Here is a 25338-nt window from a genome sequence, read left to right on the forward strand (position 1 = left end):
CTGCTCGCCTCGCCACGGTATGATCGCACTCTCTCGCTTCCTTTTGACCTGCGTGCACGTGCGAGATCGTCACGGTGAGTTGCTCCGTGACGATGTCGTCGCTGGAGCCGGTCGCCAGCAGGATCAAAGTCGAAATGACCAGCTTCCACCATCTCTTGAGAACAATCGCTCTCGTCGCTGCTGCGTCTAGAGGGCTCCGATGAAGCGAGCGATCTCGTCGACGCCGTCGTTTCGAAACCGCGTGCTCCAAACGCGGAAGGTAGACGAAGCGCGAGGCGCCGAGAGAGTCCAGTCCGCGAGTGCGGTGAGGGCCATGGGATGGCCCGGCTCAACGCCGGACCCTCCCGTCGTCCTGGTCTCGCTGCCGGCCACTTGCGGTTGTGTGTGTAGAAAAGCACGTAAATACGTAGATGATGAATTACTACGATGACGACACGAGTGAACGACGCTAGCGTTTTTGTGCTCCTTTCGTATCACGGAAATGATTGCCTGGGTTAGCTCGTGGTGGACGCTGAATGTTCCCAGAGTGGCGAAATTCCCTCGTTTCAGAATCGAGTTGCGGGGCTGCAGTCCCGCTCAACCCCCATCCCCGATGCCCATCAAAGCGAAGCGCGCACAGTGGAGCTCTTTCGTCCACTTTCCTGGCCGTGTGGAGAGTTCTTTCCTTCGTTCCTAGCGGTGCATCTCTCTCTTCCTCTCGTCTTGAAACACATCCAAGTCGTGTGGTAGGCTTAGCGTCTGAGGCGCAAACGACCCGGCAATCTTTTTCGGCGAGCCAGATTAGCGGCTAATTGATATAAAAAAAAATCGATATAATAATTACAGAATATCGGTGCACCTTCCGTTCGGTCCGAACTCATCCATGTCCGCAGCTTCCGGCGGTCCTCTTCCGCGCGATGGTCGATACTCCACACCCAAGTCCTCTTCCGCGCAATAGCACGGCGTCTCGGCGAACATTTGGTCCATCCAACGAAGCGAACACACTGTTATAAGAGGAGACGGTTGTCGTCATTGTCCCTCACCGCAGGAACCGCGCAACGGCTCAACTGCCAATTCTCCGCGCTCGCTTACAGGCCCTGTTCGTATGTACTAGCACGCCGTACTCCCGCGGCGCGGCGCTGCTCTTGGTAGGCTAGGGAAGAGTGGGCTTGGATTCGACCTTTCGTACACGTAAGCTAGACCAAAAAATTCAGCAATCCTTACCGGGATTGATGTATGCGGATGATATCGTACTAATGGCTAACAACAGGACAGAGTTGCAGGAATTAATGAGCATCAGTGGTAAGGAAGGAGAAGAATTAGGTTTAGAATTCAGTAGTGAAAAATCAGCAGTTATGACGCGACAGCGAAGGACAGTGCAAAAATGATAAACAATATATATATACATCTATTTTTTTTTTTTTTTGGGCAGCGTGATTGTAGCAGTCATGTCGGTGACCCTCGGAAGCTCCAAGGCGAAGTGCGATCGGACTACATTCGCCAAGGAATGTTCGCGTGGAATGGTTAATCAGGTTGGCGTGTGCTCCGATATTCAAAGATATTACTATTGACGGGAAGGCAGAATTCTGTGCGAGCCTGCGAATGTGCGTTTAGTGTGGGGTCTCAATATTCATGAATCCGCTGACGCCCGATGATAGCAAATTGTTTGGCCAGTCGGAGATAGGTCCCGAGCCCTTTGGCGGTCGTGAGATGGGGCATTTCAAAACGTGCATCTCGATTAACAGAGGCAGTTTTCTGCGAGGCAGTCATAAAATAACCGCGTTACAAAAATTAAAAAAAAAAATTCGCGGTAAACTGCTTCAAATATTGTCTCCGCTAAAGTACGCCGGCCCAGCGGCCTGCTGGAAAATTCTCAGGTTCTGAGAATTTTCTTCCCGTCTCAAAAGGACATCTCGATGAAGGAAATGGCTCTCATTGATGTGGCCGCAACCGATGACATTAATAAACGGGCGGGAGAAACAAGCAGCGAAAGCGGACTATACTTCGTTTCAGCTTCCGTCCGAGCGCAGCCAAAGGCTGAGAGACGGTTCGCAACTTCGAGAAGAGCATTCCTACGCTCCAAAAAGTAGTTGACAAAAGTAATTTCTTTTAAAATAACTGTTTTGTGCGTAAAACCTGCACAATGTTCCAGATGTGTACTGCTCAGAATGATTTTCAACTAAGGGAATCAAATCTGAAGTTCATGTTTCTATTAATATATGTAAATGCATGTGGTTTGGTGAAAACATGTATATCCGCTGGCAACATGGCTGCAGCGCTCGGTTTTTCTGTGCGATTTCGTTCCCGTAACCGCCGAATCATGTGCTTCGCTGCTTTCCTCACCGAGACGCTTCAAAACGCCCTTTCGCAAAGGCACGTTTGGGCGTCAGGCGCGAGAAGTCGTGATGAATGTCAACTTTCAAATTCGCAGGAGACTCCGGCCGCGTCGTACCGCGTATGCGTTGTAAACAAGCAAAGCGTCCGGGCCACTACAATTCAGATCCACGGCCAAATCAGGGCACCCTTTACCTGCCGATCACATTGAACGCCGAGAAGCTGGTGGAAAGGACTGCGCCTATACAAGGAAACATCAACGGCTGGGGTCATCGGGGACCTTGCAACGTGTACAGAGCGCGACACTGTTAGCGCGAACAAGCGATCGCCGGTTTTTCCAGTTTTTCTCTTTGGCACTAAGGGATGCCATCCAAGTTAATATTTCTACGGAAAGAGCTCATTTAGTTCTATAATGTAAGCAATAAAATTTCGTGCTCGCTAATACTATTGAGAAGTAAGATACGAAAATGCGCCGATGTCATGTTCGCGCTAACAGTGTCGCGATGTGTACTTACAGCTCGAAACTATGCCGAACAGGTGAAAAGCTCGGACACGGATGCCAGCGGCCAGCCTACGTACTGACATCCCCTGTGACTAAGTTTTAGAACGTGAAAGGGCACTTTTTAAAGTTGTAGCAGACGATATCGTTGATACACCCGTAGCAGACGAAATACTTGGCGAGCGCGGGCGGCGCGGCCGACCGGCGGCGCAGCGGAGTGATACAAAAGTGCAGGCGAGATCGCGTGACCCATTGCCGGCGGGTGATTGGCTCCGGCCACACGTAGCTTTGGCTGCGCTCGGACGGAAGCTGAAACGAAGTATAGTTGCAAGGACGCGGGCGACCTGGTTTGGAAACATGATGGAAAGCAGACTATCCCGCCAATATCGTGGGTGGCGTCGATTTGGCTGGACTCGCGCCTAGGTTAGCCCCCTTGCGAGCACCGTGCTGCGACCATCAAGCTGGGTCTTTACGCGAGGGTCCAAGGGCACCAAGGGGCTTCCGCGGGCTGAACGGTACGGAACAGCGGCCCGATTGCTCCGAAGCGGAAGAGAATGGGCGCGACAACAAGAGTGCCCGCTGGGATGGCCCGGTCCACTGGGGCGGCGGGAGGGAGGGGAAGGCGCTCTCTTCCAGAGCGCCAATTCTCGGGGAGGTTCCTCCGATTCTCGGAATTGGACGAGTGGAGAGCAGCCCGCTTTCCTGGAATCCACGGGAGGGAACCCGCTTTTGCCCCGCGGAATGGAGCCGGTGGGGCATCTTTTCAGCGCCGCCATCTTGAATGACTTCCCGTACGGGCGTCTTTCTTATTTTTTTTTTTATTTATTTTCGCGCCACGGTTTCGGAAGGTGTCCACACTGTACTGTTGCACTCTTTCATCGTGGCTCGGTCGTCTTCTGGGAATCGGACGTTGGCCCCGCACCAGTCTCGGAGGGGGGCCCGCGAAAGACCGCCCGAGTCTGCCTGTATCCCGACGCGCCCGAAGGTCTGGACAACATTTGTTTTGTATATGACAGGGTAGTTCAAAAGTGTCGGTGGGACGTAAGGAGCCGCTTAAAAGGGGACGAGGGGAGACTATTTTGTTGGGAATGTTCACAGAAATAACGTGGGAAGGAAATGCAGTCCAGACTTGTGCCCATCTTAAATGCTCTACTCAAGATACTGTACTTCAAATACTTTTGGTAGTGGTTTGATATCTTGCGAATATACGTTTCGTCTGGATTATTTGCTACTCTATCTTCAATACGTTTTCTCGCTATCTTGTACTTCGTATCTCAAATACATTCTGCAGCCTTGGGAATTTGGAAAAAAAAATTGTCGGCGGATCAATCTACGGAACTAGGAATCGTCGGACTCTAGAACAAAGCAGAACTGATGGCAAACGATGGTGCCAAGCCACCGAACACAGAACAGGAACCAGGGCACGAGCAAAAGGCAGCCCCCAATTGCCAGCAAAAGACTAAACGGATAGCCCCAAGTACGCCCAGCTCTGTGTGAAGGTCCAGTGGTTTCGCCAGGGGAGGTTTGTGGCGCCAACCGTTCGAGAGGTTCTGTACTCCGTTTCACGATAACTTGGCGAACTGTGGAGGCTGCGGTCCCCGAGCCAGCATAAACGCGGGACCACTGTCAAGGGCTCGGACGACTCCGCCCATGGTCTAGTCCATTGATTTATCAGGCTCATTAGATGAGGGGATAATCGTCACGGGAAGTGGAGGAACTAAAATCTCTTAATGGATTTACTCTTAGAGGTCGGACAAGAAACGTCAAAACGTACAAGGGACAGAAAATAGACAGGACGACGTCTCAAACTCAACTGAACCATGTTCCACATGGTTCACCTAATCATGTTCAACATGGTTAATATTCCCCAGCTCGCCTGCGCCCTTACGAGTTTTTCTTCTTCCTTGAGAACACGAGTGATTTTCTTCCCCAGTTTTTAGCAATGATGAAGAGAAATGTTGCCAGCCGTTTATGTGAACAAAATGTATTTGCAGATGCAACTACAAAACGTTCCACAGTATGTTAATTTCTCATAAACCTACTAGTCGGCGGACTTGAAACAAAGAGTTGCGAACTCTTTCGGTGTGAAGTATGCTTGCGTACTTGCCCTGGCTATGACGAATGAAGAGACGAGAAAAATAAGATGGGCTCTGTCGAGGCATTGGTGAAAGACCAGGCTCGGGATATTTCAAGATTGAAAATCGAAGTAAACAATTCACAGCAGCACAGCCGCCGGTGCAATATGGACATTCCAGGTTGAACTGTCGTTCCCGGCCAGGATTTGACCAAGGTGATGTAGGATTTATCTGAAAAGCTCGGCCTCCCATCCTTTTAACCTACGGATATCTGACAATTCATCGCCTTCCGATTAAGCATGCTTCAGTTCCGGTACTATTGGTCGCGTCGCCCGCTCCGCCAAGTGGGCTCTTGCCAGTCATGGGCACGTTACCAGTAAAAAGTAACAGCGTTACAGTTACTTAGGGGGAAAAAGTAACTGTTACAGTTACCGTTTTCAAAAAGTAACGTGTTACTGTTACTGGAGAAACAGTAACGCCGTTACTTTCTCATTACAGGACAAAAATCGGACACAGGGAATCATAAACCAAAACAATATTATGTTAACCATTTTGTTCTTAGCCCGAGACTGTGGCAGGAAAAGAGTGAAGTTTCAAAGTAGAAGAAAAATGAACAGTCAAGGACACGTCTCTATTTTTCTTCTACTTTGAAACTTTCCTCTTTTCCTGCCTCAGTCTCGGGCTAACAACAAGATGGTTAACATCCTGCGCACTCACTACTTTATCGATATAATTTTATTTGTTGTACTAGTAACTAGTGAGAAAAAAAGGTAAACTGACAAATTCGAAAAATTTAATCCCGAAGGGTGTTTCTTTTTTTTGCGTCATTCGCCGCCGTTTCAGCATTTTGATGTGCATAATTTATTTGCAATGATTGTTGTATCTTAGAATCAACCGCTTTTCAAAATTGTCATCGGCCATCGTCAGCAGTGAATGTTTTGGTTTATTTTTCACTCCGAAACGAATGAGGGCAGAGATGGTCACATAATTAGCTTATGGATATACTCGGAAGCAGGCCTAAACATTGCAGGTGAAACAGCGCCGAAAAAATTAATAAAGGGGGAAAGGAGGCAATTAGCTTCTGGTGCTCTACGAGTGTAGGACGACCACCGTGACGTCTATATCAGAAACGCCAACTGTGGGAGCCGTGTTTACTCGAGCGGATCCGAAGAGAACGAACAAGTTAAACAAGCGCCGGCTTTCTGCACAATATGGGGATGGCTTCCTTGAAAACTAACAGGGACGAGGAAACGGCGAACGGCTGGTTGTAAAAACGACAGCACGGACATATCGCAGATACAGCCCAAACGGAACACTCGGAGACATCGCACGACTTTCGACAACCCGCAGATGGTCCCCACAAGAGAAGAGTCAGCCAAAGTCGGTGAAACAGAGACATTGTTTGCCGCCCTTACCACCGCGGGCGCCGCTTCCTTTATCTCCCGGTTTCGTGCGGACTCGTCCCTCGTCCATTCTGGGTCGTGGGCTAAACCAGGCAATTTTTCGTTCGTTTAATGCGTGGTCACGCTTCTTATTGCCTTGTTTTTTTGTCAGCGAGGAGTTTGGAGACAAATACTTCAAGAATGGCAATTTCTTCATGTCCGCGGCAGTAAGTTCTAATTAATATAGTAAAAAAAAAAGTAACTAACGGCCTAAACAGTTATAGTTACCCAATAAAAAACGTAACAGTGCTACAGTTACAAGTTACCAGTATTAAAGAGTAACGCGTTACAGGTAAAAGTTACCGGTAACGCGTTACTAGTAACTAGCTACTGCCCTAGACTGGAGCCTGTAGCTAACATCCGGCTGGCGTGCAAACTCGATTGAAAATCGCGTCATTTTGGAAATTTCAAGCCCAAATGCGCGGATTTCGATGTGCAAGTCATCGTGTAATGTTAGACCCGATAAAAAGGGTAACCGCGGCCGATTGAGCTGTTGTGTGTCGCCCAAATGATAATAATAATAAAAAAAAAAAATGATGAAACTAGGACACAGTGGTCGGACTGTCCTCTCCGACGAAAAGTAAATCCAATTGTAGTACTACTATATTAAGCTCGTACTGGTGTTGGCCCTTAGCGAAAATGAGTGGGCAGTCTCAAATGAATACATAAAAACGTGGTGTCCTGACGCAAAATCCGCAGTGGGTGAGTGTAGTACTGCGGGCTGACGCTACTGCTATTGAAGTAACGGAACAAAGATACGCTAGCTGATCATTTACTGCAATAAACAGGGCGCCATAGGTTGATTCCGGAGTAAGCAGAAATATTCTCGAAACGCTACCCAGCGGCAGCCGCGAGTAAGAGTTCGATGTTCGGTACAGCCAATCCCACGTAGAAGAGATGGCCTGCGCACGACGTCGTGCGCATCATCATGACGTCACCCGCCCCAAGTGGCAAGCACCACCCCGAAGCTTGACGAGAGGAGGAGACACGGTAACAACTATGCCGCATTAGCAAAACAATTGGGGTTCCGTGGTGTGGCCAGAACGCGATTGACATTTAGACGATGAAATAGTCGCGAGAAGTTTGTTGGGGTATCCCTTTAACGGCCATTAATTCTGTTACATCAAAATTAATCGGTTACATTCGTTTCATTTCTCGAGACTGCACGTAGACGTTGTCGCGTCGAAAACTTGCGGCCGTGTCGTATACACACCCTACCGTTGTTTTTAATTCGTCTTTGTTGGCATTCGAAACGCGCGTGCCGCATCGTCAACTTCGTGATTGACGCCGAATGTGATGGCAGACTGCAAGCAAAGAGGCTTCCCGAAAGGTCCGGTCACTTGGCACCGTTCACTGCTCTCAAAACGCTAACCCAGACTGCGCGAGAAGTTCCGCTAACGACCGTTGAGTGACGCGACGAGGGCGAGAGGCTGTCGGTCGCCTTCCTCTTGTTCGGGACGGTGTCCTTTTTTGTTTAGCGCATTCCTTATTAAATTTCAGTCAGGAAAAGTGAAGAATGAGCCTTGCCTGTATTTCCATTCTCAAACGATAGATTGACTAAAATGGAATTTATACAAAAAAGTGGAATGGAGAAAAATGTGTTCAAAGTGCTTCAAACCCTATCTTTCCTTTAGCTTTGGTGGACAGAAAATAATTTATAAAAAATTAACTATGCAGTGTAAACTAGTGAAAATTTCTGGGAATACTCTCTGGGTATAGATGGATGTAAATATGTAATTTTTCAAAATCAATGTTTTTTGAAGAATCTTTTTCTCCGGGTAGTGTCCCCCCTTAAGGGGCCGGGGGGGGGGGGGGGGGTGCAACGATTTTATGATTGAAATAATTTGCATCTCGTCATTTTTACGTTGTTTATCGTGTCCCGGAGGATAGAGAAAACATCTAATTCATTAAACAATGTTGCGATTCCGCTGCAGAATCCCAAAGCAGAAGTCGAGCTTTTTCTCCCAACTGCTGCCGCGAGCGGCAGCCGAAGGAACTACAGCGAGAAGAAAACGTGACCTCGCTCGGCACTAAGCTGCAGCATAGACGAGCATGACCAGCGTGCCAAACTGGGCATGCTGGGGCAATAACCCAGCTTGAAGCTGGGACCAGACTAATGTCAGCAGAGAGAGGGAAAGGAAGCGTCCTTCGAGAGAGCACACGGGAAGCTACACGGCACCCCGAATCGCGTCTCTAGGGGCCAGGTGTGACCCTGAAGACTAGAAGTGAGTTTGAGGCCTGCCAAAAATGCGAATATTTATCCTTTTTCTTTTTTCTTTAAACACAACGACTAGAACACGCAGGCGAAATCGATTTTCTGTTTACTTTACAAGTGTTAGAAGGCAACTTCCACAAATGTTTCACCGATGAACGGAAATCGTTGCCCTCCCCCCCCCCCCCCCCCCTCCCTCCCCTTTAAATAATTTGGGAGTTTGGAAGTTGGTGTCTCGACCTTTCTGGAGTAAAGAAGAAACAACCACTGCTGGCTGCATCTCCTAGTTTTTATTTCAAAAATAGATTTTATTTTGCAAAATGGACAAAGAATGAGGTTTTCGGCACCTCTCAACTGCTTCACCATCTTCCGGTCACGTGCGCCGTGACGTGAATGGGGGACGCGTTGGGTTCCGGTGAAGCTCTCCCTCTAGAGCCATCAGTGAGCAGCGAGAACTCTCCGCTTCCGACCACGTGCTTGCGCAGCGTGATCAACATGGCGGAAGGAGGAAAGTCTCTTCCGGGTCCGGCCACCCCCGTGCGACGCTGTCCCCCTCCGACTTCTGGCGGCTGTTCGCGGTAGCAGATAGAGCTGGCGGGTTTGTGGACCCCGGGTAGATGGCGCCACTAAAACTCCGTGTAACAGAAGTTTTGTCGGTGATACCAGGTTTTGAACGCATTTGTATTTGTTGGAACGACAAGATTGATAGAAAAGTTCCCTTTTATCGAGCAGGTATTTGCACAACTTGCTATCTTTTTACAAGTACCGCTTTGACGTCACGCCGCCTGTTTCTCATGGCCGCCGCTCGCGGCTTCAGGTCGGGAAGTATATTCCAACTTTTGCCTTGTGATTACGCGGCGGAATCGCGACATTTTGAAGGAAAATGTGCTTTCTGCCCTTTGTGACGAGATAAACAATGTCAAAAGTAGAAGATGCCAATTCTTTCAACGGTAAAATCGTTGCACAGCTCCTTTAAATCTTTAGTTTCAACGTGAGGCTAAACTCTGTTAGAAAACTGAAAACACCAAGAAATAAAGAAAACAAAATATACAGTTGACAGACAGCGTCTTAAACTCGGCTACAGCATTTATCTCATTCACTAAAATCGTTAGGTGGGCTAGTTGGATAAGCAGTATGTGCAATAAATAGCGCGAAGGACAGACAGACACGAAGACGGCACTAGCGCTTGTCCCGTCTTCGTGTTCTTCCCCTTGTTTGTCCTTGCTATCTAAGTATAGAGAAAACAATCGTTTCTCCAGCGATACGATGCGGAAAATTCAACGCAAAAATCTACAGCTTCCCATTCACGAACGCGGACGCTTATGGAGCGGCCATACTTCTATCCACGGGATGATGATGCTCGATGGTGGCGCCACCTCTAGGTCGTTCTCAAGGCCTACACAATATAACACGAACTTTTTTTTGTGTGTGTGTGTGTTATATTGTTTAATAGGGGTCAGTTAACAACTATAGACCTTCTTTGCAAGGGCGCCGCCATCTTGAAATATCGTCACTTCCTGTATGGGCGAAACCATTGCTTTGCCGTCGCCACGCCAATTGAATGCTTTTAGGAGATAAAAAGCGTAACCGTCACCCATTCTCGTTCTCTGTCCCTATTTTTTTAATATTTGCAGGTTGATATTTTTTTTCATTTTTTTTTAATTTTTTGTCGTTCATACGGGATATGCCTACTTGGCTGCTGGGGACGGGAATGAGCGAAAAAGGGCGATATTTACTCCCAGATTACAAGACCGCCTACGGATCTCAAAAAACGATGCAAACTCTTCTCCCGTGCGTTCTATTGTTTTTTTTTTTTTTTTTTTTTTTCTGGATTAATGGAGATTACGGTTGTTATCATTATACCTAGTTTTGGGCACGTTGTGCGTTGTATTTTGAAAAAAGACGCAGAATCTTAATGGTGCAAAGCCGTAACACTGAAATGTTTCGCTTCGAAACCAGCGAACTATATTTTCCCCCGCTTTTCGCCGTACCCAGAGTGACCTGTCCGCCCGACTCCGTCGGATGGATGCATGAATGAATGGATGGATCTCGATCGTATTTTTCATAGCGGGCGGTAGCTTACGCCACCTAGCCGCGGCAGGTCGTCGTGGTTCGTCTCCATCGCGCTCCACTCGTCGGCGTCGCTCATAGTAAAGGCCCTTTCACACTCTTGCAACCGAGTACGACCGAGAGAGACGGGACTTGTTAAAACCTCTTAAAATTTCTTTGTACGAGCGAACACACTGGCACGGTGGCGCCATTTATGCGGTGACCCTGGAACTGCATTTCACAAGAGCGAAGGTTTTGCGTAATTTCCGAGTCAAGAAATGGAAAATATGCCGGACCGCCAAGTTTCCACTGCTACCCAATAGATGGCGCCAGTCTGTCTTCTCGTTGTAAGAGGTTTTAAGGAACCCAGTGGTCGCAAGAGTATGAACGGGCCTTCACATCGACGAGGGCTGGCTGCGAACGGGAGGGAGTCTTGAAGTGCAGACCGCATGACGCGTTTTGGCTCGCGGTTCAGGCGCGTCGGCGTCAAACTGACGTCATTTCCTGCGCGCGTTTTCGCGGGAGCGTTGGTTTCTAGCCGACCCAGAACAAGGCGCGCGCGCCGAGGCGTCGAAGCGGCTCTCGCCCAAAGAGGTTCGGTCGAACTATCACGTGATCCTGCACAGTACGCTGTTTCGTATTCAGCACATTTCAGAGTTTTCGGAAGCATTTTAATTTTCCATATAAAGATTGAAAAGGTGTTTCTTTTGACACACAAACCCGTTTTATTTACTTATTTGTTTATTTAATTCTCATTTTGTAGTATTTGCGTCAACATTTACATGGCGTGTGGAGAATCTGTTATCTGGCAACGCTGATAACGCGCGGCCGGCGGTGCTTGGCTTTGTCTGCATGCGGGTGCCGCCCCCGCGTCAGCTTCCGCCAACGTTACTAAAACACTCAGTTGGGAAACTCTCCGTCGAAACCTGGGCCGCTGGCGTCCACCGAGACCGAGCTAAATGCGACAACAGCGCCACTCTTTATCGTTTGTCTGTACTGTGGTCGCCTTGAGCTTTTTGAAAGCCTATTTTTGCTTAAAAACAAAACGGAAAAGACTCTGTTTGCATGAAATTTATTGGAGTTTAGTACCAAATGATGGGCGCGTGATGTTTTTATCATCTTTAGTTCGCAAGGTTTTGCGGAACAATTAATATTGTTTTTATACAACCATGCCTCAGCGGGCCTTTCAGGTAGCGCGTCCAGACCTAGGTGCATTTTAACTTCGGCAGTTGAACGCGGCGCGTCCGCTGGGGAGACGGGGGTGGCACCCCTGTAACCTCTACCGCTGTATCTGTTCTTAGAGCCATAATAGAAGTCACGTGCAGTTCCTCGAGTGGCCGCTGCGGGAGAAATGGTGGCGTTGTGTTCGTCATTAGGTCGGTGATCGGAGACAGGTTGGGGCCACTTTTTCAAAGCTGTCTCTATGGGAGTTTCCCAACGGAGTGTTTTAGTAACGTTGGCTTCCGCGATAGCGTTCATATCGCGTCGCGTTTTCGCGTGTAGAAAAACGCGCCATGCTGTCTGCGCTTAACTCCAGCGTCAGGCGCAACGCGACGTAGTACAGTGTAGCCCAGCGCGCGTCGGAGTAGCTCACGACGGAAAAGCAAACCGCACACCGACGACGGTGGCTTTCTCAGAAGCGCGAGCGCCCCATTCGGGTATCTGGATATCGGGGCCAGTCGGGGTGTGTGAGACGCTCATTTCTGCGACCTGAACCCGCCGTTTTTGCCGTGTGTCGCGTGCTGTTATCGCATTTCCGTGTTGGTGTGCATATTTAGCGTTCGTGCGAGTGACTGGGCGAGTGGGCGCGTGTCGATTTGACAACTCCGGCGAATCTGCCAAGAGCTTCGACGGACGCGATATTGTGATTTTTTTTTTCCCCCGTCGAAATTTGTGTGACGTTTCAGGAAAAAAAAAAAAAAAAAAAAAAAAAACTTGTAATCCACATTATTTGCTCGCTTTCGAACTGCTAACCAGTGGCCCAAGTGACTGCTTCGAGGCACGACCACACACACCGATCGCATGATTTGTACCGACCAGGAAACGGAAATACGCACCGCGAGACGACGCGGTTGCCACGTCGTTTTGCGCAGGCTCCCGTTGCGTTCGTCCACGTGAAACTAGAAACAGCAATTGTCCGCCGAAGTATTTCTAAATTATCGGCGTTAGATTGTGAATGTCGGTCACGCAAACAGATGCTGAAGCGTACGTAGGTCGTCCGAGACAACTTGGCATTCCGAACCAGACCGCGGATTGGGGATCTCGGAGGAAACGACAAAGAGTTACGGTACCTAATTGGAAACTAATGGAGCACGGTAAAGAATGACAGCTAGGCACGAGCCAACATTGAACATTGGTTAAAATCCATCCGACGGTGGTGTGCGCAACCCTCCGCATTGAAAAGAAAATTGTTCTACGCCAGCAGTCCATGGTGTGATCTCGGCTTTCCCCGAGAGAGAGCGATAAAAGGCTGCTTGACCGGCGAGCATTGATTGGGCGCGGAAGTGACGGAGCGATGAGACAGTGGCCAGAAGGCGCAGCTGAGCCCCCAGCCGAAGCTCGAGACGTCTGGCCTCCCTGCGTTTTGTCAGGCTGTCGCGCTCTCGTGACGGCCGTTTCCTGTCTGCCCTCTCCCCCGCTGTATCGTCTCTGCCGGGCCAGCCATTTCCCACGCCCAAAGCCACGTGCTCCGATTCCGACGACGGGGCTTTTTGGAGCAATTCCATCGGCTCCTTTTTCCGGTCCCGAGGGACTCGAATATCCATTTGAGAAATGAGTTTTTTTTCCCGCAATTTTATGTTTGACGCGCAGCAGAGCGCGGACGGCCTTTTCCCCATTGCTCCGTGCAAAAACGCTGCCTCCAGAGCCCAATTCTCGGGGTACTCCAAGATGCTCGCCTGGCCTCTGGTCTCCCTGCATCCGCTGTCACGAGGAGTAGGAAGAGGCCCGAATGTGGCCTTGCTCTTTCATCCAAAACGGCGGTGACACGATGGCTAACCAGATTGGCTGCAAACCACAGTATTCTCCCCATGGTTTACTCCGACCGGCTATGGCCCGGAGGATGGCAGAACGACAAATATGACCTGTAGCCGGACAGCCGCTTCTACGTTACTCTCGGCTGCCTCGTGGGCACGTCGTTTGTTTCACAGGAATCTACGCTACAACAGGAACGCGTAGACGACCACTTAGACGCGATCGGACCAAAAGTACAAATTTCGCCAGATTCTGCCGCTGCAATTATAGATCATATTTTAATCTGGATAATGCAACAGGCGAGATTGAGAGACAAAGTATGCGATCAGGAATGCTAGCATAAACCAACCCACTTCTCTCAAACGTGAAAATCTGGATCCTTCGAACACCGCTATAAATCAGTTCGGGGTTTACTACGGTTGATAGAATGCCATTTCGTCGAAGCACGTTTTAGAGAACGGGCACGTTTTATCGAAGCACGGTTTAGAGAAAGCAGAGCCTCAGTTTAGAGAAAGGCAATTTATCGAAAAGTGGACGCTATTTCAAAAAGGGTTTTCTACGCGCGTGTATCACTGGTGCGCGTGTTAATCCAAGCCCGACCCCGCTGCGCTCCTGCCGCTTCGCGGCGGTAGTCTGCGGCGGCTCATTACAAAAATTTTAACTCCCCTGACTTATCCGCAGCGTCCGGATTCGCTAAAAGGAGCATCATCGCCATTTTCTCTAAACTGGGCTTCTCTATAAAGGAATTCGATAAACTGGGGTCGGTAAAACAGCGTTCGCTAAAACGAGCTTCTCTAAACCGCATGCCTCCGATCAGTTCGCACCAGTGATACCTAAAGTCCCTAGAATAAGAGCTTCCTACGAGTAGCGACATTCTTTGAAGCGCCAACTGTGTGAAGGTGCAGGTTTTGGGAAGCGAATGGCGGCGCACAGCGGAGGTTTGAACTGAATGCCGCCATTTTGTTCCAGCGAAATGTGCTTTGTCATTTGTATTGGTTGTCGTTACTTGTAAAAGAGACATCGAGGGACTTTAGTAACATCTTCAATTTGAGCACAAGGAGCACGATAAATGACCAAGTGTGCGATGGTTGAGTCCGCAAACGCTCGAAAGGCAGAAAGGCACCAGTGGTCGAGGAGACAAATAAACGCAGAAGTCGCGAGCGTTCTTGCTGCCTCGAAGCTGGGACGTCGCCGCACGTGCGTCTTTTCTATCACCCCAACATCCGACCATGTCGGACATGAACGCTGGATCCACAAACATCCGGGAAAAGCTAAGCAGCAACGAACCTAGCGACCGCCGAGGGCTAGCTCGGCTGAATATGGGCCTAGCAAGGCAATCCGACCCAGCGTTGCTCCGACGATCCCTGGCCAAGACCGTCTTTTCAGGATTCGCTGGCTTGCTGAATGGAATATGCCCGCGCGATCCTTGTGGACCCTTCCCGTATGAATAGTTTGATCGCTGACCTCAATTTTAGATTAAGAGATCAATCTCTTCCCCCTGTCGTTCCCTTGTTTTCCGAGGCAGCGGTGACGAACGTTGTCGTCGAAAAGGGACTCTCATCGATTCTATCCCCTTGTTTTGTAGGATATGGTGCATAATAGATCTCAAATAAGCACCGTGTGGATTACCCTCGCAACATGTCGTATGTACACTTTATTAGTATGCCATTTTTATTCCGACACGACGGTACGTCAACACACTCGAGCTAGAACAGTTCGCGGGAGCTACGCGCTGCCGGTCCAACCTTTCTTTGCCGAGTGTCACGTCATCATCGAGTTGCAATCGTAAAAGATCGGTCCAAAAGCGCGAATCCGCTCCGAGTGTGAACAGGCATTTCCGCGGCTCTTGCTGACACTCTCGTAGTTCAAACGTATCTTCTTGAACGTCGGCTCGCTCCTGCATCTCCGAGGCCGCGAAAAAACGCCGCGGTATGTCGCTTTGCAAAGGACCGCCGCGAGCTGTCTTCTTCAACGACGACGGTTGTGTTGACTTCGTAGCGATGGAGTTAGAAGCAGCGGGAGCAGTCGGCGAAGGCGGTTATCCTGGCCCTATGTGCTCATCACGTAGCAAACCAACGCACTTGTGATGACGTGCGCCTGACGTGACGTTTTTATCACCACGCCCATTCCCTCGCTATGTCCCGAAAATCGCCCCCGGATCCCCGGAACTGGGCGGAGCTGAACGAAGCGGCGCGTTGGAAGCCCGTGTCTCGAAAAGTCGGAGCAGCCGTCTTTCCGATAGTTCGCATCGGGCAGTTTTGACCAGGGAAGGTCACGCCGTGATCTTTAATAAAGTTTTTCACACATACATACATCAAAGCTGCCGTGTGGAGGGACGCTCTTCTCCCTCACGGTGGTGTTTGTCCCGAATCTGGGATTCTCTGTTAAAGGCCGGCCCGCAAGCAGAGAGAAGGAACCCGACCCTCTTTCCTTCTTGCCACTGTGAAAGGAGGAAATCGCCTCTCGTCTCCACCTCGCCATTTTCTAATATTTTTTTGCCGGCTGCCTAATTTTTTTTTTTTTTTTGACAAGTTTGGGGTGGGGGAAATGAAAGCTTCAATGATTTTAAACGATTATCCAGTAGCCAGCCGGCACACCTGCGACAAGGAGCTGAACCAACCGAGTAGCTGTTTTCAGCGGGCTTGGCACTTGCTCTTCCCAACGAGATGGATTGACTCTTTTTTAGCATTGGTTTGGAGGACGATTCTTGCTGTTGTGAGAGCACAAATGCATTGTTCTGGTCAAAGTAGTAGTCATTGAAGTATCAATTTTAATATAAACATCTGATTTGGCATGTTTCGTTGTTTAGACGGATTCATGGCGACAACGGGAAGTGCGAGCGGCGTTTTCTGTATATCAGGGATGGCGCTCCATAGACCAGTGGTTCGAAATCATTATGGTTCGTGGACCAGCAGAGGTGACGGAGGATCCCATCCGTAGTGGGTCTAGCACTTTTCGGTGTAGAGCGTTTCGCTGTAGGGCATTTCGGTGCGGACTTTTTGGTGCACAGACATTTCAGTGTACGGACTTTTTGCTGCAAAGACTTTTCGGTGTGGGACTTCTCGGTGCACGGACATTTTGATGCATGGACATTCGACGCTATGGTTTGCTCGCCGGTATCTCTTTTCCAACGCACGCACACACGCTTCACATCGTGTTTGCGCGCTGAGTCGATAGAGAGAGTCTCCTCTATAAAGTTTTGGCTTTATTATCGGTCCTGCGTGTAGGAAAGGACCCAAACAGCAAGAAGCTTGAAGTTGTTTGTGTATTCCGAACAATCTTGAATATCTTCAAATGCGCGTTCTCCGCGTAATCGCATATCTCCGATTGTTAATAATAAATTGTGATGACCTCACACGACAAAAAACAATGTGATTATCACTTGTAACTCATTAGGGAATAAAGTAGGCGTGTGCGAGTACAAAATAAGTAATCAAATTAAATATGGATTTGAATCAATTAAACAAGTCGAATTTGGTGAATGCTAAATCTATTTTATTTGGGACCAAATGTTTGCTCATTCTCGTACGAAGAAAAAACAGTGGCTGTGTATGATCTGTGGTCAACGTCTCCTTCCATGCCGTAATGATGTCGCCGGCCGTAAAGAACTGCCTTGCAATCGTGCTTATACAGGGTGATTTTTTTTTTTCACGACTAGACATTTTTCTAAAAAAGACGTCAGAGTTACGCAATGGCGGTTTGTGCCTTATCTGTAGTCACCAAAAACACGAAATCGTTCATTTTTAAAGAGATGTAACGAGCGATGCGCATGATTTGTCGCTTTGGCTTCGTGGCGTTAGGCTGTGCCACGCGGAGATGGAGGCCACATAAAGTCGGAACTATATTTTCGCGCCCAAATTAGGAGGACGCCGTATCAGGACGCTGTATAATAGTGTACGCGCGTTACATTTTTTTAAGAATGGACGGTTTGGTGGCTTCTGATTATGGCCAACAACTTTCTAAATACACTATGCCGTTTTCTTTTCTAATTAAAAAGTTAGCGAATTTTAGGCAATCGGTCGGTTTTAGTTCCGTTCTTTCTTGAACCTAATCCTCGCCTGGCCGTATAGCTCACCCACACAAACCGCAATGGCGCTAATTTTCACTGGACAATTTGGTGGCTTTCGATTGTGCCCAACAACTTTATAAACAAACTGTCCCGTTTTCTTTTATAATCAAATAGTTCATTAGCAAATGTTAGGTAATCAGTCGGTTTTTGTTGCGTTCTTTCTTGAATCGAATCTTCGCCTGGACGTATAGCTCACATCCACAAAACGTTAATTTGCACGTTTTTTTTTCTAATATCTGGTCGGTGAAAAAAAAAAAAAAAAACGCTGTTTATAAAAGAGAGGGCAGTTCTTTTCTGATATAAATAAAGCGTAGGGCACGCGTCTTGCATGCACTTTTTTTTTTTTTTTTTTTTTCGGCTTATAAAAACAAATTCCTGGACATTCGAAATGGAGTTTTTGATGGGGCGGGCGCTTTATCACGGGGTATTTTGTGGTGTTTCATGAGCTTTATTACTAGTCAGAAGGAAGCCACGAGAGCCGTATCACGTTGCAAACAGCTAAGTCGGGTGTTTCTCAAGAAGCTCTAGAACTTTCCAATTGACATTTCGGTTCTTATTACATTTAAAAAAGTTTGGTAATTAGTCCTAAACATTTCATTTATTAGGCATAATTAAAATACTGCAACTCTCGCAAGACGTCTGCCCAAACAAAACATAAAGTTGGTTTCATTGGCGTAAAGTGGCTGCGCTCTAATTTCGCGTTATTTTGTAAGCGTCTTTCATTTTTATGTTTGGCCTTTATAAAGATTCGTGAAAACCATTCGCGACCTTATCTGTCAAGCCGCGTACGCGGACTGCGCGGCCTCCTCGGCAAGTTGTTCCCTCATCGAAGACGGCAATGAATAAGAGGTGCGATCAAAATCATAATGCCTGAATAAAGTGCAAGTCTAAATGAGTTGATTTTATTTCTACTATATTCAAATTTCAACGCTTGTCGCAGGCAGCATGAAAGGAAGCACTGTACTCTTGGCGCAAACCAGTGCCCAGTCAACGGTCCTACACTCAAACACGCATCACCACCCGACCTGTTTGAAAAATAAATAATTTCCAGTACTTTTGGTAGAAAAGGCGAATTTTCTACTGAGCGTGGTTATTTGTGGACCCAAAAGTCCTGTAGCCGAGATCGGTAGTTCACAGCTTCAGGAAGACGAAGAACGACGGATGCATTATTTCCCGCGGAAATACTCTTTTGACGTTGAATTCCATTAAAAATTGTATTTGCACGAATTGTGGCACGATGCCGAACTTGCTTGATTACTTTTCTTTTAGAGACAACATAACCAGGCACAATCTACATTATTAAATGCAATTAAATGCAAAGGTGCAAGCGAGCTGGACAAGAATGAGGAAAATAATCCCTGGAGAAGGGGAACAAGAGGGACAATGGACAAACACAAATCTCCAAACACAACTAGGTGACTGGTGCGCGACCGAAAAAATCCGCCTGGTCCGGGTATCGAACCCGGGACCTCTCCATTACATATATTGCAGATTTTATTTTGTACTTGTGGACAGTTAGCCCACGTGACTAGATTCAAAAATTGCCAAATCGTTTAAGCCTCCTTCTTTTTAGTTTGTTTCATTGATTAATTAGTAATTGTGGCGAATCCCGGCTGGGTTCGGGTGAAGATCTCGCACGTGTTCAAGGACACATTTCGGCATGATTTCCCGCTTGGAGATGACGTTGAGCTGTTCCGCTTCTTTTCTAAGTAGGCCGGGCGACGCCAGACGCCTAAATTAAATTAGCCAAGCAGCCCCAAAACTTGCGGTAGTACACCTTCCGAACTCCTGGGTTTTTTTTTGGAGATGGTCGCTGGCCTTCGCCCACCCTGAGAGAGCCCCGAACAATTATGCAAGGGCTGCAGAGGCTATCTGGGCACTCCATTTCTTAATCTGCGAACAAATGGGAACAGAAGAGAATGAAAACTTCGTAATACCTGCTGTCTTTTACTAAATAGCATAATATCCTACTATTGCTAGTTGCACTATTTTACGCGAAGAAAATTGTGATTTTGCGGTTCAATCTCCTGTTTCCCGTTCTCTTTGCTGATACGCAAGATAAATTTGTCGGCTGTCTAGTTTTCAGTTACATTTGTTGACAGAAACTAAATGCACGTTTGGCCACGAAGACATTTTTTTAGAGGCTGAAGATACATGAAATATACCATAAACCGTTTCACTTTTTATGGAAGTTTTTTTTTTTTTTTTTACTCTTAGTAGTTCAACGAGGCGACCGTCACTCTTGAAAACACCTGTAGTACGAACCTATATATTATGCCCCAGAAATGGACAGACTGTTCATTTCGATACAAGACTATATTGTCAAAATGAAACTAATTTTACTCGCTTCGCCTTCTGACTGCAATATCTTTGACTTGTATTTGGTCATGATTATTACTTAAAAAAAAAAAAAAAAGAAATAGTGATACAATCAGCCTTCAGTGTGCCGTTGTTAGAACGACCAATTTTCAACTCTCTGAGTAGAGCTCAAAGTTCAGATACAAATACCCACGTTTTTTTCCTTCTGCTTTGATGTTCAAGTTCCGTTTACTCGAGATAAATATGCGGTGTTGTAGCGTATGTGGCCGTATGCGGAAGTATCTGAATGTAAAAGAACTTGTTGTTGGGCTAGTCGGTGTTGACTCTGCAGCTACAGAAAAAGAGTAAAAAAAAGGAGACAAGCGAGCCAGCCCGAATCCTTCCGAGCTAAGCGTTGCGGCAGTTGACTTTCGTTTGATGAAAACAGGCGCCAATTGCTTATTTTCGTCTAACGAGAATGATCATGATTAATTCCGGGCCAGGTAAATCGACAGTGCTTCGTTTCATGATTTCATGTTGATGAGCCGTCAAGCACCAGCAGCAAGAGGGACAACTGCGTGAGTTGGCCGTCCGTTTCGAACACGGGGAAAAGTAAATGTTTTCATTGTTCTTCAGAAACATACCGTCTTTGGACGAATACAAGCAACACGCAATGAAAGGGGTTTATTTCCTTTGCCCGTACCAATGCCTTGGAAGCGCTTGTTTGGGCGCGTTGCTTTGTGCCGTCAGTGTCACAACAGCCAACAACGGCGTGTGGGTACTTCTGACAAAGCCACCTATAAAATAGTTTGTTGGGCGAAATGGTGAACGTTTGGATACATGGTTTTGCGCAAAAAAGACGGACCCAAGAGAGAGAAACAATGCGCTCGTGTTTGTTTCTTTCTCTCGTGTATGTCTTTTTTGCGCAAAACCATGTATCCAAAAGCCACCTATGCATGTCCGCATTTCGGAACTCGTCGTTTACTTTTTTTTTTGAGCAGTGGCACTGAGAATGGCCGCGTGTATTCGACATATCGCACGTATTAAATCGTGCATAGCGGATATTGATCACGCGATGTCCGACGGGAATCGCATCAGTCGCTCGATGTGCAGCCTCGGCCTGTTCGCCCGACACCTCGTGTATAACAAAGCCGTAGTGCTGAATGAGATGTTCACCAGCGAAGGCCAACGCTGGGCACAGATGAAACGCGACGATCGCGTCAATAGAGTTTTAGTAGATCGTTCCCATGACTCCGATAACGATACCCGATACTCCGCCACCGCCTCCCTTGCGCATGCATAGTATCGTTATCGGGGCTATCGGAGGTATCGGAACGATCTACTAAAACTGTCTAATGTTCGGCTCAAACGTGAAACCGATCGCTCCTTTTCAATCTGTGGCCAGCGTTGGCCTTCGCCTTCGCTGATGACGCAAAACATGTCAGCGCTACGGCCTTATCTCATAGGCTGTGTTGCTTCGTGGCGGGTTCCCTCGTGCTTATCGCACCGTGATATGCCAACTACTAAAACTCGGTTCCCGCTTTTCTTTTTTCTTTTTTTTTTTTTTTTTTTGCGCGCGATTTGCGCGCGTGATATTGGTTCCCGAGTCGTCCGAGTTTGTAGGTAGCGACTTCTTGCGTGTATATCGCACTGTGAAGCACGAATGCGCTGCGTCCGCGTTCTTCTGCCCTAACCTGGAGTTCATGGCGAATTCCCGCGTACTTATCGCACCCGTGCTTATCACCAATTTTTTCATAAAAATTTGCTGTTATTTTTCGCCATTTATCTTTTCACTTTTGGGTGGGCGTACTTTACTATATGTAAACATACCTAGGAGCCTTCTGGCATGTGTTCACGTATCATCTAATCTCTGGGGAAACCAATAACAACTCTGCAAAACAAAACATACATTTGGCCCTTTTTTTTTTTTTTTTTGCATGTTTAGCGGTTTTTTCCGCTCTTCTCATTCCTGTCGTAAACGCGATAATTGGTTGCCTCATCCGTAAACGTTGTGTAAACACCTGTAAACATGTACGTGGCAAATACACGCACTGGCACACAAACAGCAAACCTGCGGGAGGACAAGAACAGTGGGAATGTCCTCCTGAGTCGTGCAAACTCTAAACCGTTCATTGTGCTAGAACGCATCCATGCATTTAACTTGTAAGGTAAACCTCTTATTTTATGGTTTTGCTTATAGTCTTGTCAGTCACTTCCTCTTTTTTCTTTTTAATTATTTCATTAAGTTATTATAAGTTTAGTATTATTTGTCACTTCATTTTTTATTATTTATCTAAAGTTTTTTATTTTTTATTTAATTTAGTCATACTTGTTCTAGTAAGGGCTTAAGTACATATGTATGAGCAGGGATGATATCATGAAGTTTTCAATATTTTGCATTTATACTTTGATCAGATAGAGTATATTTGTATTCTAAAAAAAAAAAAATGGAGTAATGTTTTTTATTTTGCAGGTAACAGATTAATTCCTGCGGTTAATTGGCAAGTCTGAAAATTGTTGCACCGCACCTTTAAAGAAATTCAAAGTTTTTGAACGATTGTCAAAAAAATTATAAATCAACTCAAACTTTCAGAAACCTTGATATTTTCTAATTATTCGAATTAGAACCTCAGCGGGGTTCTACAGTTGACAAAATTTTCAAATTCGAACCTTAGTGAGATTCTAAATTTTCTAAACCTTTCTTCGAACTCGAACTTCGGAAGGTTCGCGACATCTCTATTTTTACCACTCTGCAATAGGCGGGTGGGGAGATGAAATTAGTCATACTAATAAAATGACCCCTAGCAGCACGGTCCTCTTAGACCGAAAATGAAGATTACAATTGAAGGTTCCGCTGTTCTGCCTCTAGATCTTTCTACGTCCTGTTGCTACTCTGGCAGCTAAAGCTTCCATATACAATGGCCCAAATGTTTGCAACTCTTGAATTTCTTGTTTTGGGGCATTTTAGCGACAGTCCAGTGTACATTTTACATTACTATAGAGTAGAGATTCCACTTTCCGACCCATAAAATGGTTACAGGGCGGTGATAATGACTCTTTGGGCCGAAACGTTTTGATGTCAAATAGGTTTTCACGAGTACATGACACGAGACTTGTGATAGATGTAGCCCCTCTTCCTAGGAATGTTACACCCATCTCATTTGCACTCTGTGACTACACAGTGCCCGTTGTGTAAAAGTGCAGCAGTATCATCTTAATGAAATGTCAACCATAATCCTCTGACTGTAGTGGCCACTTCACATGTCCTGCTGTGCCAGAGTGTGTTTGTCGCATACATATTGGCTTCCCACTGCTCAGTTAAACTCGGAGTGGTAAATTCTCGTTACATTGTGAGTTATCTGCAAACAAGCAATATAAAAAAACAAAAAAACTTTTGGTTTCACCTGTTGATGAATTGTGGAAAGTTTTGTGTATGAGACTTCTCTTTCCGTCTTTATTTTTCCGAAATGGCACATGCATGTTGTAACCTTGCGCTCCCTGATGGATGCTGAAGTAGAGCAATTACTAAATTACCAATAAACATGGACTCCAACGACGATAAAAAAAAACATTGATGAATTTTTGCCTCCTGAAAGGCTGCTCAAAAGGAGTAGCCTCAGAGTTCCACTTTGCATGGTACCACTTTGCACGGTACTTGTCTCGAAAAGTTGCTTACGAAGAAAATATTTTAAGGTGGGGGCATGTGGGCATTGATGAACTGTCTAAATGTAAGCCAACATGTCCTTGATAAAGAAATATACTTAACCCCTTGCCTACTCATTTTTTCTTTCAGGAACATACAAAAGATTTTCATTTTGAAATGGGCAATTCGCATTAAATTAGACAAACTTTTCCTCGACTTCCAGGTGTCGTATCCCGCTCTAAATCGGGACTTCTGGTCCGAGTACCGCTGACGCGCAGACGCCGAAGTTGATGGAATGCTTGCAGGATTTGCGTCGAGGAAAAGTTTGCAAACCATCTGCAAACAAGGATACTTGAGCATTTCCGTAAAGTTTTAAATGAACATAAGCTTATATTTTTATGTCAGCTTTCTTGTTTAGTTATCACCTTTGCATAGTTTTATCTGCACGATGGCATGTCACATGCCTGCATCCCCCACCAAGACTTAAAAATGCCTACAAGACTTGCAGTCTTGCAATCGTGGCAGTCCGAAAGGATTCAGAGATTAACAATAAGCTTCACACCATCAAGCCAGACCTTGGTGCCTGGGAAACATCTTACAATAAAGATAGATTCCACAAGGTCCTCCTATGCCGCCTGAGAATTGGCCACACCTACCTTCAATTGTTCTTCATATTTGATTTCTTTGTTTTGGCCTTTGGCAGCAGCACAAATTCTTTTTTTCCCGATCTTTTCAAGTATCGCATTCCATTTCACCATCCCCTGCTACTTGGTGAGCGACCAGTGATATCATTCAAATGTCTTTTCGATTTTTTTGAAAATATAGGATTTTTAAACAAGCTATAGAACTATTTCCCCATAGTTTAATTCAACTCACCCTTTTTTATTGACTTACCTTGTTTGGCACAGTATGGCCATTGATGATCTTGCACCATTAAAACTGCAAACAACCAACAATCTGCGCAATGGCAGAGCGAACGGAGTAGATTAAAACTGAATTGGCTCGAGCAGAGGATGGAAACTTTGGATTAAGCTTAATGAGTTCCACTGAATCGGTTCTAAGGTTAATTTATCACTCGCATGTCGATTTTTGTTATCATGAAGCTCTACATATAAAAGGTCATTGTTAATAATCAAACTACAGAAGCTTTGCTTTTATTTAAAGTCATAATTGCAGCTTTATTACAACATTTGGGACTTCAATGAAACACCCCTTTGGGTGCTCAATATTATTCTGTTGGAAGATTATGTCCAATAAGTGTAATTTGGTTTTCCTTGGGCTCCGTACCTAAAATAATCATTCTCAGCAGTTCATACTGTTCACCACTTGGCATATTGTTGTCGTGCCTGGTACTTCTACACGTTAAACAGCTAACTAGTTTTGTGTTTGAGGCGTTTGAAGGAATCGCACCTGCCATGCATTGATGCTAACAAAAGGTTGCACAGAACTGAGAAAGCAAAGTAGGCAATGTCTTTTGATGGACAGGTCAACACGTGAATTTTAACATAATGTTTGCAGTGTGGGAATGAAAATGAAGTGCGTACTTGTGCTCCAAAAGTTGCTTTAGCTCATCCAAAGTGGTTATGTAGCTGCTCTAAAAGATGCTTTAAAATTACTCGTACCAATCACATTACTGCTATTCTATGACGCTGTGTGGTGGCTTCGATTAATATAATTTCCTTAAAACAAAAAAGACAAAGTGGTGTACCATGGAATAGTGGATTTGGGTGGCCATCTAGAAATCTCTAGACTGGCATTACTGCTC

The 25338-nt window shown here is 46.4% G+C and overlaps 1 protein-coding gene across 3 annotated transcripts in view; it reads left to right on the forward strand.

Annotated features, from left to right (window-relative positions):
• LOC8031944 (serine/threonine-protein phosphatase 4 regulatory subunit 1) overlaps positions 1-25338 on the forward strand; it is an 89599-nt gene that overhangs the window by 37136 nt on the left and 27125 nt on the right. The window lies entirely within an intron of this gene.

Source organism: Ixodes scapularis, unplaced genomic scaffold (genome assembly GCF_016920785.2).
Source record: "Ixodes scapularis isolate PalLabHiFi unplaced genomic scaffold, ASM1692078v2 PGA_scaffold9__187_contigs__length_104089568, whole genome shotgun sequence".
Taxonomy (NCBI): domain Eukaryota; kingdom Metazoa; phylum Arthropoda; class Arachnida; order Ixodida; family Ixodidae; genus Ixodes; species Ixodes scapularis.